This window comes from Amblyraja radiata, chromosome 20 (assembly GCF_010909765.2).
Source record: "Amblyraja radiata isolate CabotCenter1 chromosome 20, sAmbRad1.1.pri, whole genome shotgun sequence".
NCBI lineage: Eukaryota > Metazoa > Chordata > Chondrichthyes > Rajiformes > Rajidae > Amblyraja > Amblyraja radiata.
The window spans coordinates 19,941,886-19,961,627 of record NC_045975.1 but is presented as its reverse complement, the minus strand read 5'-3'; the positions used below and the strand labels follow the sequence as shown (position 1 = coordinate 19,961,627).

General features: G+C 43.7%; 1 protein-coding gene and 1 long non-coding RNA gene across 3 annotated transcripts in view; both read right to left on the bottom strand.

Annotated features, from left to right (window-relative positions):
• lrp5 (LDL receptor related protein 5) overlaps positions 1-19,742 on the bottom strand; it is a 172,140-nt gene that overhangs the window by 66,778 nt on the left and 85,620 nt on the right. The window lies entirely within an intron of this gene.
• Positions 1,421-18,172, bottom strand: LOC116984665. Its single transcript, XR_004415096.1, has 3 exons — positions 18,161-18,172; positions 15,443-15,444; positions 1,421-1,918 (listed from the first exon to the last, which is right to left on the bottom strand). It is a non-coding gene; the product is annotated as an uncharacterized LOC116984665 (long non-coding RNA).

Here is a 19,742-nt window from a genome sequence, read left to right as displayed (position 1 = left end):
AGGTGGATCATCCACTCAACACCTCAGGCCCAACATTTTTGGCTGCAAATACTTCAGCCTTGTCTTTAGCAATCCAGTCATGGGGTTCAGTTAAAAAAAACTACTATAAATCCAAATAATGTTTAATAAAGTGAAAACTACTTTTTTATAGAATAAACTTTTGTATCATGGTGTCATCATGACAGGCCCTTCATTTAAACCACAATGTTCATATCATGATGCAATGACACAAATCAATAACAAAAGCCTGTTTAACATAATTATCAGTCAAAGAATATACAAATATTCAAAAGCTGTACACAATGAAAACGTGACCGACTCTCCCACCCAACCATAATCCCATTCGAGTTAAACCAGAAAGAAGCCCATTTGCACCATTTTTACTAATTTAATGAAGTCTATTTATCTTCCTGCACCCATTGCAGACACTGAGGCAAGGATAAAATAATTACAATTAAATGTTATTACATTATTTAAAATTAAGGATAAAATTAACTCCATTGTGCAAGGAATTTTGTGAAAATAAAACTGTCACAATAAAGTAATCATCCAGTTTGCTGCATTGCTTCTCGTTGGTGGAATATTCTTGTTTTTCCTCATCATAAAATCGATCCCACACCATATGCTGATAACTAAAATACAAGGTAAACATTATACATAATGCAAACCATTTGTGCACAGTCGGCTTTGAGATAATCAGATTTTTTTTCAAATTTCTACAAATTTTGGGGGGAATTTTACTTCTTTCAGCTATTCATGTATGCCCGTTTCTGTCACAAGAAGGGATTATGCTGACACGAGCTCTTTCATTGCATGGATAAAAACTAGGTCACTTGAGCAACCCCTCCATGCCTCTTGGCTGACAACATTGATTTTATATATTACATAATGCTTGACTTTACTGCTCAAGAAATGTTCTTTTGGCACACGTATTGACACCGCAATGTGATATACTTTATAAAGAATGAAAGATAGTTGGCAGGCCTACAATCAAACTGATGAGAATCTGATGTATGAAATTGCACCTGGGAATGATAGATCACTCAAGGTGTAAGGCAGAATTCATGACAGACAACAGCAAAGATCTTATAGCGAAGATAAGATCTTTGGACAACAGATTCAATGTAGACAACAAATGAATCTTAAATGCAATGAAGATGTGAACCGAATCAGCGCACTGACATGGAGTGCATTCCCCATTCTTATCTAGATCATCATTTAAAATGTTCATACTAATCACACCAATCTCTGCAATGCTATGGTCCTGTTTCTATAACATGCATTTTAATGTCAAATTGGCAGGATTTATCTACATAAATGCCACAAGGTTTTCGATTGCTATGTGAATGTACGAGCCTTAAAATTGCTGTCTGTCTGTCTGTCTGTCTGTCTGTCTGTCTGTCTGTCTAAAACTCTCATCTTGTTTGTGTGTATGTATTGTGTATGTGGGTGTGTGTCATCTGGGCACAATCTGGTCAATTCCTACTTTCTTCCAAATGCTAGGCCACAGCCTCCCATTTTCACACATTCGACTCACATTTTTCCCCGTCAATGCGATAAACATATTCCCGTCGCAATCCCACCTGCATTTCCCAACTTTTTAATGGTTTAAAGATTTAAAAACAGCCCGAAAACTCGTCCGTTTCGAAAAAAAACTTGAGTGACGTCACAATGGACTCGCAAGGCAGGACTGGACACTCCGGGAGGGAGGGCCACTCCAGCGCTCGTGCGGCGGTTGCCGGTGCCCGGTGGCGAGGTTGGTGCCGCGGGCCCTGCCTGGAGCCGAGCCTGGTGCTCGAACTGGAGTGAGGGCCGAGCCCGGGGCTTGGGATGGGGCCGTGACCGGGGCCGATAAAGAAGCCGCCGCTAGAACCAAGGATGAGCCTGGGTCCAGGGTCAGAGACGGTGAAGTCGGAACCTTCACTGGAGCCCAGCCGGATGCCGAGCTGACGGCTGGAGGCTGCCGCTGGAACCAAGGATGAGCCTGGGGCTACAGCCAGGGTCGAGTACGAGAACCAGGCCCAGTTCCAAGATGCTGCTCGACCTGGGTAGGAGGAGGGAGATGGAGAAGGGTCTCTCCGACGACCTGGGTAGGAGGAGGGAGATGGGGAAGGGAAGGAACCCTCTCCCTCACTGCCCCTTTCCCTCGCTACCACCCTCCCCCACTTCCTGTTCTACTCCCCTCCTCTCTACCCCCCCCCCCCCCGTCTCTACCCCCTTCCACTGCCTCTCTGCCCCCCCCCCCTCCCTAGGGAGTGGAGAGTATTGGAACCGATGGGTGAATGGTGGAATGTTGCGTTTGGAGACCAGCCCTCCCCTGTGACGTTTTTTATCGTTTAAAGTTTTAAAAACAGCCTGAAAACTCACCCTTTTCAGGAAAAAAAAAAAACCCTGAGTGACGTCACAATAGACTCACGAGGCAGGACGGGACACTTCGGGAGGGAGGGGCACACCGGCGCTCGTGTGACAGGGAGGGTGATGCTGGAGCTGGAGTGAGGGCCGAGCCCGGGGCTTGGGATGGGGCCGTGACCGGGGCCGAAAAAGAATCCGCCACTGGAACCAAGGCCAAGCCTGGGTCCGTGGTCAGGGACGAGCCTGCAGATGAAGTCGGGGCCTGTACTATAGCCAACGCGGCGACCGAGCTGACAGCTGGAGTCTACAGCCAGGGCCGGGCCACGTACGAGAACCAGGCCGAGTTCCAGTCCCTGGCTCTGCTCTACAACCTGGATAGTTCCTGGGGCAGGGAATGGGAATGAGGGGAGGAGGATGAGGGAAATGAGGAGGGAAATAGGGCGGGGAGTGGGGTAATAGAGGGAGATAGGGGGTGGGGGGGGGGGTGTGGAGGAGGGAGATGGTGAGGGGTGGAGGGATATGCCCCTCCCTATCTACCCATACTCCCACCCTCTCTACCCCACTCACTCTCTCCCCCACTCTACCGCCTCCCTCTTCCCCCCTCCCTCTCTGCCCTTCTCCCTCGGTGGCCCCCCTCCCCCTCCCTCTCCATCACCCCCCTCCCTGCCCCCCACTTCCCTTTCTAGGGATTGAAGAGGGAGGGTGAAGAGGAGGAGGAGGGAGTGCTGGGGATGAGGAGAAATGAGCCGTACCTGCGCTGTTACCTGCCTCAACTACCTCCTCTGAAGCTCGTTCCATACACTGACCACTTGAAATAGGTGAATGGATATTTTTTTGAATGATTACGTTTTACCATGTTAAATTATTTAATGGTATTTAATTTTTTTTTTAATGAATTGCTTTTTATAATGGTTATTAAATCTTATTGAATGTTTCTGAATATCAGATATTTATTGAGGAGCATTCAAAATCCCTGATAAGCAGGTTGGATTTTGGGTGAGAACTTAGTCCAGAATCCAAGTTCCAGTTCCAGAATCCAGTTCAACGCAGGCAACGGAACGGATCTCACATACGGGACAAAACAAGGTAAGTCGTTTATTTTATATATAAACTTGCTTCTTAGGATTACTTTAATCAAAATTTCACGTTGCGAAAAAGAGATTTGGGCCCTATACGAACCGACAGTGTTTTTCCTGCCGATATGGGGTTTAAATTCAACGCAAACCGCAATGTTCCAATCGATCGCATTCCACAAAAACCCACATGCAAGATGATTAAAATGCCCATTAATTTATGGGAATTAAACACTAAATTCCTTCCATTTGGCCTATAAATTCATGACAATGAGAATTAATAATCATGTTATATTGTGAATTCTTGTGTGAATGTTATTTGGACACGGCTATTAAAAAATGTTGACCTTTTCTTAAGAAATGGATAGATGTTTAGATCTAGTAATTGAATTTTGTAATTAGCTACAATTAGGTAACTAATAATTATATGCTTTAATTTCAGGTCATCCAAGTAAGATTGTTTCATATTTGTTTCAGAATGCTTCAATCTATAATAACTGAAAATTTCATTCAGTTCTCTTAATTTTTAAGAAAGTTATGGGCTTTTGACTGTCCTCCATCACAGCTTTTGAGTTAAGTCAATGGAAAAGCAATAGGGAACAAGATGCTAATTTCAGAGTATGAAAATGGCCATAACCTTTTTAATACTGAAGATACGAAAGTGAATTAGGTGGCAAATTAAACTTTTTTTTATGCTTTATCTGATGGGATAAATTGAAGACTTGATTTTTAAAATCTCAAAATTTTGTAACATTGCTATTATTTACCACCGTATCTACTTTCAGGGAGCTATCAATTGGCAACTCAAGATCCCTCTGTACATCAACACTGTTGAGGAGCTTGCTATTAACTGTATACTTTCCCCCTACTTTAGACTTCCAAAGTGCAAGACCTTACACTTGATCAGGTTACACTCTACCTGCCATTTTTCCACAGCTCCCCTACAGAACTCCACTGGTTACAGTCCTCCAGCTGGAATAACACCCTCCCACCACAATCCCCGGTCTCCTATGAATAAGCCAGTTCTCATTCCAAATGACCACGTCACCATGGGTCCCATGCTTCTTAATTTTCTGGATCAGCCTATCATAAGAAACTTGATCAAATGCCTTACTAAAACCCATGTGGACCACATCCATCACACTTGTTTCCTCCTCAAAAAACTCAATCAAATTCATTCGACATGTCCTCAAGTGGCCAAAGCCACGCAGACCGTCTCTTATTAGCACATACTCAAGTCCCAAAGAATTCACCCTGCCAGTGATATGAGACTCACCAGCCTATAATCTCTACTTTCCTTCTTTAACAAAGGAAAGGCAACTACTTTCGAACAAAGATCCTATAGCAAGCAAGATAGATCACTTGACGAAAAAGTAGTACGGTCATGGGCAGATTCATGGGTAATTTTCGGCCCCATTTACGTAACTGGCTTCCGTCTCCGTACCAAAGATCCCATAGCGGAGCCAAGATACTAGTGCGGAGACGGAAGTCGGTTACGGAAACATCCTCGTAAAAATAAAAGTTATTTGGTAAAAATCGTCTCCTCATTTTCAGAATTATAATTTATTAAAACAAACTGTTCCCCCACAACGTTCCCCCACAACGTTGATTACACTGCGAGTCGGGTCGGGTTACTGAAATGGATGAAAAAAAGGCCCACGTTCCGCTCCGTTGCGTACTACACGTCAGCCCATTGCATTTAGACGGAGTGGTCTATCTTGCTCCGCTATAGGATCTTTGCTTTCCAGACTTCCAGGACTTGGGTATGGCTTAGAGAAGATGCAAAGGTTCCTACAATCTCCTCTCGCCTCTCCCAATAATATGAAATATAATATATCAGGGCCTGGGGATTTACTCACTTTAATGCCCTTCAAAAGCCACAAACACCACCTCCTTCTTGATCTCAAACTGCCCTAACATATTAGTCTTCCCCACCTTCTCCTTGGTGAATATAGCTGCCAAGTACATTAGTATCTCACCTACATATTCTGACTCTAAGTATAAATTTCCTCCTTCATCCCATCTTGATCGTTTGTGCAGGTGGGCTGATGAATGGTTGATGGAATTTAATACACAGAAATGTGAGGTGTTGCATTTTGGGAAGTCTAACATGGGCAGGAACTACACAGTGAATGATAGGGCTCTGGGGAGTGTTGTCGAGCAGAGGAATCTAGGAGTGCAGGCTCATACCCTTGAAAGTGGAGTCGCTGGTAGATAGGATGGTCAAAAAGGCTTCTGGCACATTGGCCTTCATCAATCAGAGTATTGAGTATAGAAGTTGGGAGGTCATGTTGCAGTTATATAAGACGTTGGTGAGGCCGCATCTAGAGTATTGTGTTCAGTTCTGGGCACCATGTTATAGGAAAGATGTTATCAAGCTGAAAAGGTGCAGAGAAGATTTACAAGGATGCTGCCAGGACTCGAGGGTCTGAGCTGTAGGAAGAGGTTGAGTTGGCTGGGACTCTATTCTTTGGAGCGCAGCATGATGAGGGGGTGATTATACCTTTGAACTTTAATTTAAAAGTACTCACTGGAATACACAATCCAGAATCAATTCAAAACAATAGAATGTGCCCCACCTTATTGGCAGAAGGTGTCACCTGATCCTGCTGCCTGGCCCAGTTAGTTGTCAATTTTCTATTTAGCTATTTGATGGTAGAGCACATTGTCGTTGATCATTGCACAAAGCTCTGTATTGGGTCTTATCATTGAGGTTTGGGGTAGCATTCATCAGCAAGTTGACAGGTGGATTCACACGTGCAATTAGGTACTTACCACATACGACAAATGCAAGTGCAGACAGACTGCTCTTGGCAGCAAGAAACTTTCTTTCAATTGTTCAGAGAAGGAAATAATTATCTAAGAGCACAATGCAGGTGCATTCATATTAGGCGACCTCCTCCCTCCCACTTTATATAATGCAAAGTATCCCAACAATAAATTTATCCCGTTTGGTTTTGGATAATGCTCAGCAACACCTGCAGTAGCTCCAGGCTAAAATACTTAGCATTAAATATTTTCCTGCTTGGACGTGTGAAGGTTTAGTTTAACAACTAGGACTTCATAACCAGACCAAGGGGGACCCGTTGGGTCCCGTCCCCTCAACGCGAGGTTGCCGGGGGTGCGGCCGTCTTCGGCGTCACACACACACTAACCACCCCCACCACACACACACTATCCCTTGATATTATATTAATACTATTCATTCGCTTTTACCCCATCCCCCGCCCAATCCACTCACGCATAAGGGGGGGGGTGAGTGAAGGGGGTAGAGAGGGAGGGGGAGGGGGTAGAGAGGGAGGGGGTAGAGATTGAGGGGTGGGGGTGGTGGCGCGGCATCACAGGGGAGGGCAGCTTCCCAAACGCAATACTCCACCACTCACCCGTAGGTCCCAAGATTCACCACTCTGTATGGTGGGGGGCCAGGAGGGAGGCGGGGGCAGCGAGGGAAAGGGGGGGGGGGGCAGAGAGGGAGGGAGGGAGGGGCAGAGAGGAAGGGGGGGCAGTGAGCGGGGGGGCAGAGAGGAAGGGCCCCCACCCCCCCTCCTCTCCTTCACCCCTCTCCACACCCCCCCCCCCCCTTCCACCCTCTCTCCCCCCCTCTCTCTCTTTCTGTCCCGGGGAGGGGATAGAGAGGGAGGGGGTAGAGCCAGCACCTACCCAGGTCGTAGAGCACAAGCCTCCCCATCAGGCGCAGGGCCCGAGCTAGGCCACGTAACTCGTGGAAAACAGTGCCCCTGCGCATTCAAAATTCTGCGCAGCTTGCCGCGAGGAGCAAAGGCATTGTGACGTCATCCAGCTAGTTTCAGCACGTTGGATTTTAAAAAGATGACAGATTGGTGAACAATTTTAGTAAAAAACTCGGGAAATAATGAATCAAATTTACAGAAGGGATTTTTGAAATCATGGGGTAAATCTCTACCAGAGTATGTAAACATTTCACCGTTACCGCGTCGGGTTTTCGAGGAGATGTGAATTAAAGAAAAAGTTCAAGCAAGCAAACATCCACGCAAGTAAACATCCAAGATCAGTTTTATATTATAATAGATAGATGAAACATTTGTGAGATATCATGAAGACAACATTGAAAAGAAAACCTGCCCTTGTGGCGAGGAGCCAGGTATTTCGGGAGGAATTTTATTAGTTGTTGTTCTCTTGTCCAGTCGGGTCTGCAAGAGAGCGATCGTGCCTAAACTCCTGCTCTTTATCCCTGTAGCTAAGGATCGCCACCGGACTAGTCCATTCCCATGCCGAGGGGTTCGATAGTGGAATGGCCCGACCCTTGGGAGCCGCCACATCCTACAATTACACATAGAAAAGTGCAGCATATATATATATGAACATTTGTTCCTATGAGTGGCAGAACTAGTTACCCCTCTCTCCACTTTTAGTAATTATTGTTTATAGTGGCATTCATTACAGTATTGTGGAGTTACCATAGCAAGTGATATTTGTATGTTTTCCATTTCCGGAAGTGGCGGCGCTGTGATACAGCTGCGGCTCGCCTGCAGTCTGTCTGTTTTTACTTTTTGTGTTGTTTTTTTTGTCTAGTTTAGTATTTTTTTTGGTTATTAGGTGGTGTTATGTGTGTGGGGGGAGGGTGAAACAGAGCTTTCTGTCTCTCCCTTCGGGGGAATGCGACTTTTTGTCGTATCCGCCTTCTCTTCCCCCGTCTGCGCTGAGGCCTAATGGCGGAGCTGGCGGCCTCCAACCTGCGACCGACCTCGAGGGTCCGGAGGTAGAGCCAGGCAGGACTCACCAACGCGAGGCTGGCCGTCTTCGAGCTGCGGCGGCGTTCGGGCAGCGGCACGACTCGGCGTTCCGGTGAGGGCGGACGGCGCGGGGCTGAGACACTCCCGTGCGGCCGGCACGGCTACTGGCTGGAAGGCGCTCCCGTGTGAGCAGCCCGGTGCGGGGCTGAGACGCTGCCTTGTGGGCGGACCGGCTCCCGGCTGGAAGGTGCTCTCGTGGGGGCAGCCCGGTGCGGGGCTGAGACGCTGCCTTGTGGACGGCCTGGTGCGGGGCGGAGACGGTGCTACGGCGGCTGAGGCGGCGGCGACCTGGATCCGGGGCTCGGCCGCGGGCCAGTGGAGGACAATGTCGGGAGCTCGCAGGTCACAGGCTGGTGCCTGTTTTCCGGAGCACCCGTTGCAACAGCTGCGGGCAGCTTCGACCACCCCCAGGCCGCGGAGCTTGAACCGCGGGACTGATGCCATCGCCCGGTGGGGTATCGCCTCGGCGCAGAGGGAGAAGAGGAGGGAAGAGACAGTAACTCTAAGACTTTTGCCTCCATCACAGTGAGGAGGTGTTTGGTGGACTCGCTGTGGTGGATGTTAATTTGTGTTTATTGTGTTTTGTTATTATTACATGTATGGCTGCAGGCAACAGCATTTCGTTCAGACCGAAAGGTCTGAATGACAAATAAAGGATTCAATTCAATTCAATTCAATTTCTTGGACATAAATTCACCTACGGACAGCCATCATAATGTGGAGAGGGCCTGTACTGGACAAAGATATTTCAATAACTTCCACAACACAGATTTAAATTTAGATAGTTTAAACATAGTAAAATATCGCTCAGTGTTTCTCACAATGAAACAAAATTTAAGATCAAGCTACAGATAGGCAAGTCATAGAGTTAGTCTTACAGCGTGTAAACAGGCCCTTCAGCCCAACTTGCCCACGTCCCATCTACACTGATCCCACCTATCTGCATTTGGTCCATATCCCCCTAAACCTGTATAGAGTCATAGAATCTTGCAGTTTGTTTTAAAGTTTATTTCAGTCAAGTTTATTTTCCATATGCACAAGTATGGTGATGTACAGGTACAATGGCAGTCAATTTGACAGTCATAACCTTTTTCTCTAGCGGGAAATGTCCGACACTAGAGGGCATAGGTATAAGGTAAGAGGGGGAAATTTAACGGGGCAAGTTTTTTTCAAACACAGAGAGTAGTGAGGGCCTGGAACACATTGCTAGGGGTGGTGGTGAAGGCAGATGTGATAGAGGCATTTAAGAGGCCTTTAGACACACGGAGGTGCGGGGAATTGACGGATATGTCTCGTACAGAAACAGATGAGATCAGTTTAACTTGGCATCATGTTTGGTACAAACATTGTGGGCCGAAGGGCCCATTCCTGTGCTGTATTGTTATGTTCAATGTAATGAAAATCGTGCAGCAGCATCGTATGCACATACAATCAGACACTATATAAATCATTAATTATACATAAATCATATAAGACAGTGAAAAGAAAATTACTGCAAAAACAAGAATTTAGTGCAAACCATATTTAGGAAAGCAAGTTAGATAATAATACGCTTAGACAAAAAGATTAATATTAAGGAGTGTCATAAAGAGAAATGGAGATGCAGAGAGTTTAAAGAGTAAGTTTCAAAAACAGAGGCTCAGAATTCAAAGGCACAGCTGAGAAGGCAGCAGCAATTATATTTGGGAATGCACAAGCAGCCAAAATTGGAGGAGTGCAGTATATAGAGAGGTTAAAGAGATTACAGAGATAGGGAGGGAGGGAGAGAGCATGGAAGAATTTGAAAAGGATTTAAAAGTCAATTTTCAATTGTACAGGTATAATGTTGAAATGATCTAGTGTTATACCATTGAATTTCTTTGGATGCATGCCAGCAACAAGCTTTCAGTGGAAACCAAAGAGTTCTGCTGACACTACTATGCATATTTTTTGGACATTAAATTCAAATAAATATGCATCTGTTTGTTTTCTCCTCAAATTGGGCTTCTGGCATAAGAACCTACGATGTTAGAAATAAGGAGGTGCGACAGCTGGGGACAGCAATACTTTCTTAAAATAGACGCAGAAAACTGGAGTAACTCAGCGGGACAGGCAGCATCTCTGGGGAGAAGGAATGGGTGACGTTTCAGGTCGAGACCCTTCTTAAAAAACTGTTACACAAATAATTCAGTTTGCCAGTAGGAACAAGGTTCTTTTCAGAAAACAAGCTTTCATAGGCACAGGGATATCTGCACAGGGAACCTGGGGGAGGGGGGGAAGTTGCTCAACCAAAAGTCGTCCATTTATAGTCATTCAGGCACTGAATAGGCACATTCCAAATGCCACAAGGCATATTCAGGTCCCTTCAATCAAGTGACCTGATGTTTGTTTTATCTTCGACAAAACTCATACAAAATATGAAACAAAAATAAACACAGCATTTTATGCCAATTGAACAGCATATATTTTTGTTTATTATTGTCTGCAATATTATTCATGATAATGTTCTCCAGTTACTGAAAAAACAATCCGAAATGAAAAAAATTATTGTCTTTAATTGTTAAAGATTTATGCTTAAAAACTTTTTAAAGTATTTTATTTATTTGTGCATTTTGGATAAGAACAGCAAATTTTTTTTTTAATGATTCTGCAGAGAATTCAAGTAAATGAATGCTGGAAGAAAGATTGCCAAATGGAGTATGAGAGGCTTCTGTTAGAAGGAGTGCGTGGCGGTCTGTGGGGGTTCTCATAGGTCCCAATCAGGCCCACATTATGCCTTCATTGTTAGAGAAAAAGGTGAGGGTCACCTCCCGTCAAGAAAAGGACAGCTTCCTTTCCCACAGAACCACGCTGGACAATCAAGAGCTCCGAAAGACAAGCCTCTTTCTACAACCATGATTGAGTACTAATGTCATTTACATTCAACAAAGCCCCCAAAAAGAGGGGGGGGGGGGGGGGGGGGGGGGGGGGGGGGAAGAAAGAATGTGCAGCAGGAACATCATTCTAAGAAAGATTGTTAAACAAAAAGTACTACTTTGTAAAGAATGGGTGAAGGTGGGAGGAGGAGAAATTCTGTTATTAAAATAATAGTTTCTTTAAGCTTCAAACATTCTAAATTTATAATGGCACTTCCTGCATTTTAATCGTGAACGTAAGGCTTGGCTGAATTAACAATTTTGTTCAGTACAAACACCATTTTTATGCTCTTTAACACACACAGCATTACTATTCAGATCTATACAAATCTCTACGTACACAGTCACTAAACTGAAAGCAGTTTCCTTTTGATTAAGCCATTCAGCAGCTTTATTCCAAAGTGCTACATTTCCTTAGCATTTTGAAAAAAAAACATTAAAATGTTCGCTGCTGCCTGACTCGACACAAAGTCAAGCTGTACCTTTAGTCTCAGGCTTTAAAGAGAAAAATGCAGAAACCTGAAGCACGCAAATGGGAAAATCTGAAGCAAGTTTAAAACAGTAGATCATTTATTCTTCTCTAATGCAAGTGCATTCCCTGCACTCTAAATATTTTGCAGAATTTTAACATAAGGGAAAAACAAACCAACATAACAAAGCTATGTATAAGGTTCCCAAAGATTTCCAACCAATATTAAAATTATCAATATGACAAGAAAATATACACCTTCAATCTTTTTAGGTAAAGGAACCGCTAGGAGGTAGTGACCATAATGTGATGTTTTAATCTACAATTTAAAAGGGAGAAAGTTAAATCAGAAGTGTCAGTGTTGCAGTTGAACAAAGGGGACTGTGAAGGCATGAGAGAGGAGCTGGCCAAGGTCGACTGGAAAAGGATCCAAGCAGGAATGACGGTGGAACAGCAATGGCAGGAATTTCTGGGCATAATCCAGAAGATGCAGGATCATTTCATTCCATTAAGGAAGACAGATTCTAAGCGGAATAAGAGGCAACCGTGGCTGACAAGGAAAGTTAGGGATGGGATAAAACTCAAAGAAAAGATCTATAACATAGCAAAGTACAGCGGGAAGCCAGAGGATTGGGAAACATTCAAAGGACAACAGAAGGTAACAAAAAGGGCAATACGGGGTGAAAAGATGAAGTACGAGGGTAAGCTGGCCAAGAATATAAAGAAGAATAGTAAAAGTATCTTTAGGTATGTTAAGAGAAAAAGAATAGTAAAGTTATATGCAGGTCCCTTGAAGGCGAAACAGATGAAATTATGATGGGGAACAAGGAAATGGCAGAAGAATTGAACAGGTACTTTAGTTCTGTCTTCACTAAGGAAGACAACAACAATCTCTCCAATATACAAGAGCACAGAGGATCTAGGGAGACAGGGGAACTGAAATAAATTTACATTAGGCGAGAAATAGTATTTGGTAGACTGATGGGAGAAAATGGTGTTAGGTAAACTGTTGGGACTGAAGGCAGATAAATCCCCAGGGCCTGATGGTCTGCATCCCAGGGTACTCAAGGAGGTGGCTCTCAAACTCGTGGATGCATTGGTGATCATTTTCCAATGTTCTATAGATTCAGGATCAGTTCCTGTGGATTGCAGGGTAGTTAATGCTATCCCACTTTTCAAGAAAGGAGCGCGAGAGAAAACATGGAATTATAGACCAGTTAGCCTGACATCGGTGGTGGGGAAGATGGAGTCAATTATTAAAGAAGTAATAATGGCGCATTTGGACAGCAGTAAAAGGATTGGTCCAAGTCAAGATGGATTTATATAGGGGAAATCCTGTTTGACTAATCTGGAATTTTTTGAGTATGTGATGTAAAATGGATGAAGGAAAGCCAGTGGATGTAGTGTATCTGGACTTTCAGAAAGCTGTTGATAAGGTCCCACACAGCAGATTAGTGGGCAAAATTTGAGCACATGGTATTGGAAGTAGGGTATTGACATGGATAGAGAATACAGTGCCCTCCATAGTGTTTGGGACACATGGCTTTGCAGGTGTTTGTAATTGCTTCGGTGTGTTTAAATGCCTCCTTAATGCAGGTATAAGAGAGCTCTCAGCACCAAGTCTTTCCTCCAGTCTTTCCATCACATTTGGAAACTTTTATTGCTATTTATCATCATGAGGACCAAAGTTGTGCCAATGAAAGTCAAAGAAGCCATTATGAGACTGAGAAACAAGAATAAAACTGTTTAAAGACATCAGCCAAACCTTAGGCTTACCAAAGTCAACTGTTTGGGACATCATTAAGAAGAAAGAGAGCACCGGTGAGCTTATGAATCGCAAAGGGACTGGCAGGCCAAGGAAGATCTCCACAGCTGATGACAGAAGAATTCTCTCCATAATAAAGAAAAATCCCCAAACACCTGTCCGACAGATCAGAAACACTCTTCAGGTGTGGATTTGTGAATGACCACTGTCCGCAGAAGACTTCATGAACAGAAATACAGAGGCTAAACTGCAAGATGCAAAGCACTGGTTAGCTGCAAAAATAGGATGGCCAGGTTACAGTTTGCCAAGAAGTACTTAAAAGAGCAACCACAGTTCTGGAAAAAGGTCTTGTGGACAGATGAGACGAAGATTAACTTATATCAGAGTGATGGCAAGAGCAAAGTATGGAGGAGAGAAGGAACTGCCCAAGATCCAAAGCATACCACCTCATCTGTGAAACACGGTGGTGGGGGTGTTTTGGTCTGGGCATGTATTGCTGCTGAAAGTACTGGCTCACTTATCTTCATTGATGAAACAACTGCTGATGGTAGTAGCATAATTAATTCTGAAGTGTATAGACACATCTGCTCAAGTTCAAACAAATGCATCAAAACTCATTGGCCGGCAGTTCATTCTACAGCAAAACAATGATCCCAAACATACTGCCAAAGCAGTAAAGGAGATTTTCATAGATAAAAAATGGTAAATTCTTGAGTGGCCAATCATCCAATCTGAACCGAATTGAGCATGCCTTTAAAATGCTGAAGAGAAAACTGAAGGGAACTAGCCCCCCAAATCAAGCATAAGTTAAAGATAAGCTAAAGATGGCTGCAATACTGGCCTGGCAGAGCATCACCAGAGAAGACACCCAGCAACTGGTGATGTCCATGAATCACAGATTTCAAGCAGTCATTGTATGCAAAGGATATGGAACAAAATATCAAACATGACTACTTTCATTTACATGACATTGTTGTGTCCCAAGCATTATGGTGCCCTGAAATGGGGGGGGACTATGTATAAACACTGCTGTAATTTCTACATGGTGAAATCAAAATGTATAAAAATGACCTTTATTAAAATCTGACAATGTGCACTTTAGCCACATGTGATTTTTTCTATTACAAATCTCAAATTGTGGAGTACAGAGGCAAATAAATAAATGATGGGTCTTTGTCCCAAACATTATGGCGGGCACTGTAGATAAATGCGAGGTTATCCACTTTGGCAGCAAGAACAAGGAGGCAGATTATTATCTCAATGGTGTCAGATTGGGAAAAAGGGAAGTGCAACGAGACCTGGGTGTCCTTATACACCAGTCACTGAAAGTAAACATGCAGGTACAGCTGGCAGTGAAGAAAGCTAATGGCATGTTGGCCTTCATAATAAGAGGATTTAAGTATTGGTCCTTATGCAGTTGTACACGGCCCTGGTGAGACTATATCTGGAGTATTGTGTGCAGTTTTGGTCTTCTAATTTGAGGAAGGACGTCCTTGCTATTGAGGCAGTGCAGCGTAGGTTCACGAGGTTAATCCCCGGGATAATGGGACTGTCATATGCGGAAAGATTGGAAAGACTGGGCTTATATTCACTGGAATTTAGAAAAATGAGGGGATCTTATAGAAACATATAAAATAATAAAAAGATTGGACAATCTAGATGCAGGAAAAAATGTTCCCAATGTTGTGGAAGTTCAGAACCAGGGGCCACAGTCTAAGAATAAAGGGGAGGCCATTTAAAACTGAGATGAGAAAAAACTTTTTCACCCAGAGAGTTGTGAATTTGTGGAAGGCAGTAGAGGCCAATTGACTGGATGAATTTAAAAAGAGTGTTAGATAGAGCTCTAGTGGCTATCGGAATCAAGGGATATGGGAGAAGGCAGGCACAGGTTACTGATTGTGGATGCTCAGCTGTGATCACAATGAATGGTGGTGCTGGCTCGAAGGGCCAAATGGCCTCTTCCTGCACCTATTTTATATGTTTCTATGTTTCGATATAAATGAAAACATTAACTACTGCAATACGTACTCAAGAAAAAAATGTTTAGTATCGATCTATATAAAAATAATTAACTCTAAAGTTTTGTCCATCTTTCCTATAAATTCATGCTTGAATACTACTTTCCACCTCAATCACAGTTGCACAAATATGCCACTGAGTTACCTACATTTTGACAACGATAATCTGTTCATATTCAACCACCTCGTTGACCTCTGAAAGGGGAGACCACATGCCAATTCTCATTGGTTTGTTAATAGTGAAGAGAATTAGCTTCAAATTGGGTTGGACATCTTAGTCCTGGGCCCAGCATGTTCATGTAATCGTGAATCAGCACATCTACCATCCTTAAATTTAAAAAGATTTGGCATGTCATCAGAGTACTCTAACAAACTTCTGCAGATACATTGTGGAACGTTTCTCAACCGGGCACAACCCTCCCCACCATCAAAAGCATCTAAATGAGGTGTTGCCTCAAAAATGCTGCATCTATCATCAAGGATCTCCACCAACTGGGCCATGCCTTTGTCTCGCTGTTACTATCCAGCAGAAACTACAGAACCACACTACCAGGTTCAAGAACAGCTACTTTCATGCAGCCATCAGGTTCTTGAAATGATCAGCACAATCCTCATCGTACCTCGGCAACGGAACTCTACTGACCACCTCTTGAACTACCGTGCACTTATTTTCTAATTGTGTTTTGCACTACAGACTTGTTGTTTACTATTTTGCAGAACTTGTGTAATTTGTGTGCTGTCTACGTATCAAAGATATACAGGTCTGTAGGTTAATTTAATTGGCCTCTGTAAATTCCTTAGTATGTAGGGAGTGAACACGAAAGTGGGATAACAGAGAACTATTGTGAACAGGCAATTGATGGTCGGCGTGGGCTAGGCTGGGCTGGGCTGGCTGAAGGGCCTGTTTCCATGTTGCATCTTTTAATCAATCAATCAGCCATAAAGCAAACAATCTTCTCTCAGCAATGGCAAGGAATGAATGCAGTCTATTACAATGGGAAGGGGTTAGCCTCCCAGAGACTAGGTAACCAGCACATGTTTCAAATGAACAGTTACCCTTTACAGACCATGTTCTGAGGTCAAAGCTGTGAGGGAAACTGGAAAAGATTTTTTGTGTCTCCTCGATCGTCAATGCTTCTATTTTAACATTTCTGCATTTTTGAAAATTGAATAAATTATTTTCTTAAATTGGCATTTCTATGCACTTAATATTAAGGAAAATTTGCAGAAGCCTTCATAAGATGTGATAGCTGAGATCATTGCGGTTTGATTGTTATTTTACAGACTTGTGCACGACTGTCTTTGACTGCAGAGGGATGCACCTGACCCTTTAAATAATGTTTATTTACGACTTTCAGAGTAGTTTGGAACAGGTACATCATCACATCAGGCAATATTCTGAGAAATGTTACTTGAAAATCTCACTGGAGGTGAATTTTGTGTGCTGCACTGCTGTTAACATCATTGGGCCAGCTGAATGCCAGAAATACTATATATATATATATACCATCCCCTACTCTCAATTTCTACTCTAGGACATCCGAGATGCCCTCCTACTTCAGTGAACATGGTTTACCCTCCTGTTGTCACAGATGAGTCCGCAACCCTTGTCCGCTTATCCGCTCTCACTCCCCATCCCCCAGATGGAATAAGGATAGAATTCCCCGGTCCTTGCTTTTCACCCCGTTGCTGCCGCGTCCAACATATTATTCTCCACCTTTCTGCCACCTGCAGTGTGATCCCACCATTGGTCATATCTTCCTATTCCCACCCCTTTCTGCTTTCCATAGAGACCACTCCCTCCGCATCACTTCCACCCATACCGCCTTCTCCTCGGGTACCTGCCCCTGCCACTACAGATGTAACACATGTCCCTTACCTCCATCCAGGGACCCCACAATCCTTTCTAGGTGAGACAAAGGTTCAATCACCTCCTCTAACCTCATCTGTTGTAATTGGCCCTACTGATGTGACCTATTTTACATCGGCGAGACCAAGCATTGACTAGGCAACCATATTGATGAACACTTGAGGTCCGAGAATGACTGGGGTGAAAAGGACCTTGATTATGTTGGCTGCTTTCCCAACACATCATGAAGCGTAGATGGAGTCAGGGGTGTGTGGGGAGGGGGGAGAGAGGCTAGTTTGTGTGATGGAGCTGGCTACATCCACAACACTCTGCAATTTTTTGCAATCTTCAGCAGAGCTATTGCCCAACCAAGCTATGGTGGATCGTGATAGTATGCTTTCTACAGTGTATCTGTAGAGGTTGGTAAGAATCATTGGAGACATGCCGACCTTCCATAGTCTTCTGAGGAAGTCAAGTCGTTGATGTGGTTTCTTGGCCGTTGCTTCAAAATGGTTTTCCAGAGCTAATTGTTGGTGATATTTATGCCTAGAAAATTGAAGCTCTCAATCATTTCCACAAAATATCAGAAAGGGCATTTGGAGTTTGAACAGGCATTTGGAAAGATAGGAATAGTTGGTCGTTGGCAAAAGTGGCATAAAGTTACGTTGCCTGTGGGAAGATCACTCCTGCTTTCTTGACAAACATCAACTAACTTTATGCAAACCTTCAATGACCAGAGATCTGCAGACCACAAAAATCATTTCCATTACAGCCTAGACAATTGGGAGGATGGGCATAGTTGTTGGTTTGAGACGAGAATTCTTCTTCTTAGAGAATCATTCGAGATAGAGGATCACTTGCCACCACTCCAGTTTTCTGGGTTCTAAGCTGATTAATGAAGCCAATATGTGACGTTTCCACAGATGAGGAGGAAATGGCTGGTTGGTAAGATGGTGTACTTCTTTCACCAATTACACAGGGCTTTGGCGTGCTCTTAATACAGGGCCTCGAGGTTCTCAAGCACCCTCCAAACGGTCCTTATCCACTATGAATGTTTGTGTCAGAGCTTCCCAAAAATCAGTGGGCAAGTTGCACTTCTTCAAGGAGGCTTTTAATATATCCTTGAACCTTTTCACTGTTTACCTTATAAACTTCTACCAGCAAAGAGCATTGAATAAAGCCTTTGATTTGGGACTATTGTGTTGGGCAAGTCCGGCATTGCTGAATAAGAATAGCCCAGGGCTTCAATATTGGTGGCCTCGTGGAGGATGCTGATCCTTAGAGTGAATTTGATGAACATAGGATCACTGTTGCTTTAAAGACCATGCATTTAGTGCCAGGTCTGAGGACTTGACCGTCAAATATTTTCTCCTCAATCGGCTGTTGCACTGAAGGCTGCATGAATGTCATTATCGATGTCTGTCATTGTAAAGAAGTGGTTCTTGAGCAGTCAGGAATAGTTGACATATTCCAGAGTTTCACTGCATCTTTTATTTTGTTAAATCAACAGTACAGTGCAGAAGGGGCAGGTTGGTAGAGGATCAATGGTCTTGCAGATTGCGAGTGCAGGGCCAAAATTAATTCAGTGATGTTCAACAAAGTCGCATAATTTCCTCAAGACTTCTCTCAATCTTTCCCTGCAATGTTTTACATTATCACCCACTAACCCTCTGTGGAAGTGGAGTTGTTCTTCAGAACCAAGAGAAAACTCCTACAGAGACTACACTCCAGAATTGATTACCCAAACCTAGGTAAACAGAGGATGTTTGCATCCGTGCATGCTTGGCAGACCGAGCTCCAGGGTTCACTTGCCACAGCTTCAGAATTATGGAGAAGGGCAATACTTATTTTTGCTCGGTAATTCCTTAGTAAGTTCCACATTCCAGTACTAATTAATTGCCATTATTTTTACAATATAAGATAATCGGATTGAAAGATGCAGCATGGAGACAGGCCCTTCGACCCATTGAGCCCATACTGACCATTGATCACCCATTCATGTTAGTTCTATGTTATTCCACTTGCATCCTCTCACTACACAGTAGGGGCAATTTACAGAAGCCGATTAACCTACAAACTACACATATTTGAGTTGTGGGAGCAAACCAGAGCGCTTGGAGAAAATACAGGTGGACATAGCAGGAACGTACATACCCCGCATAGACAGCACCGAGGTTAGGATCGAACCTGGGTTTCTGGTGCTATGAGGCAGCAGCTGCACCAGCTGCATCGCTGCTGCTACAGTGCAGAATGCCTCAGGACATCTCCAGAGTTATAGCTTTAGTTTTTTTGGATTGGGTTACTGATGATGCAGGCAGATCAGAAATAGGAACAAGCCTGTAAGAAATATGTCACTTTATATGCCTTTTTTTGCATATGTTTGGCATTGCATTAAAATTAACATTAGAAGTGGGGAGGGGAGAAGTTTGTTAGTAATGAGCAATGTGGAACTAATAATACCAGAAACCTAATCCTGTTGCTGAACATTAATCCAAGAATAATACATCTGAATCTATTTTAAAAGTTTCCATTTTACATACATACTCCTAT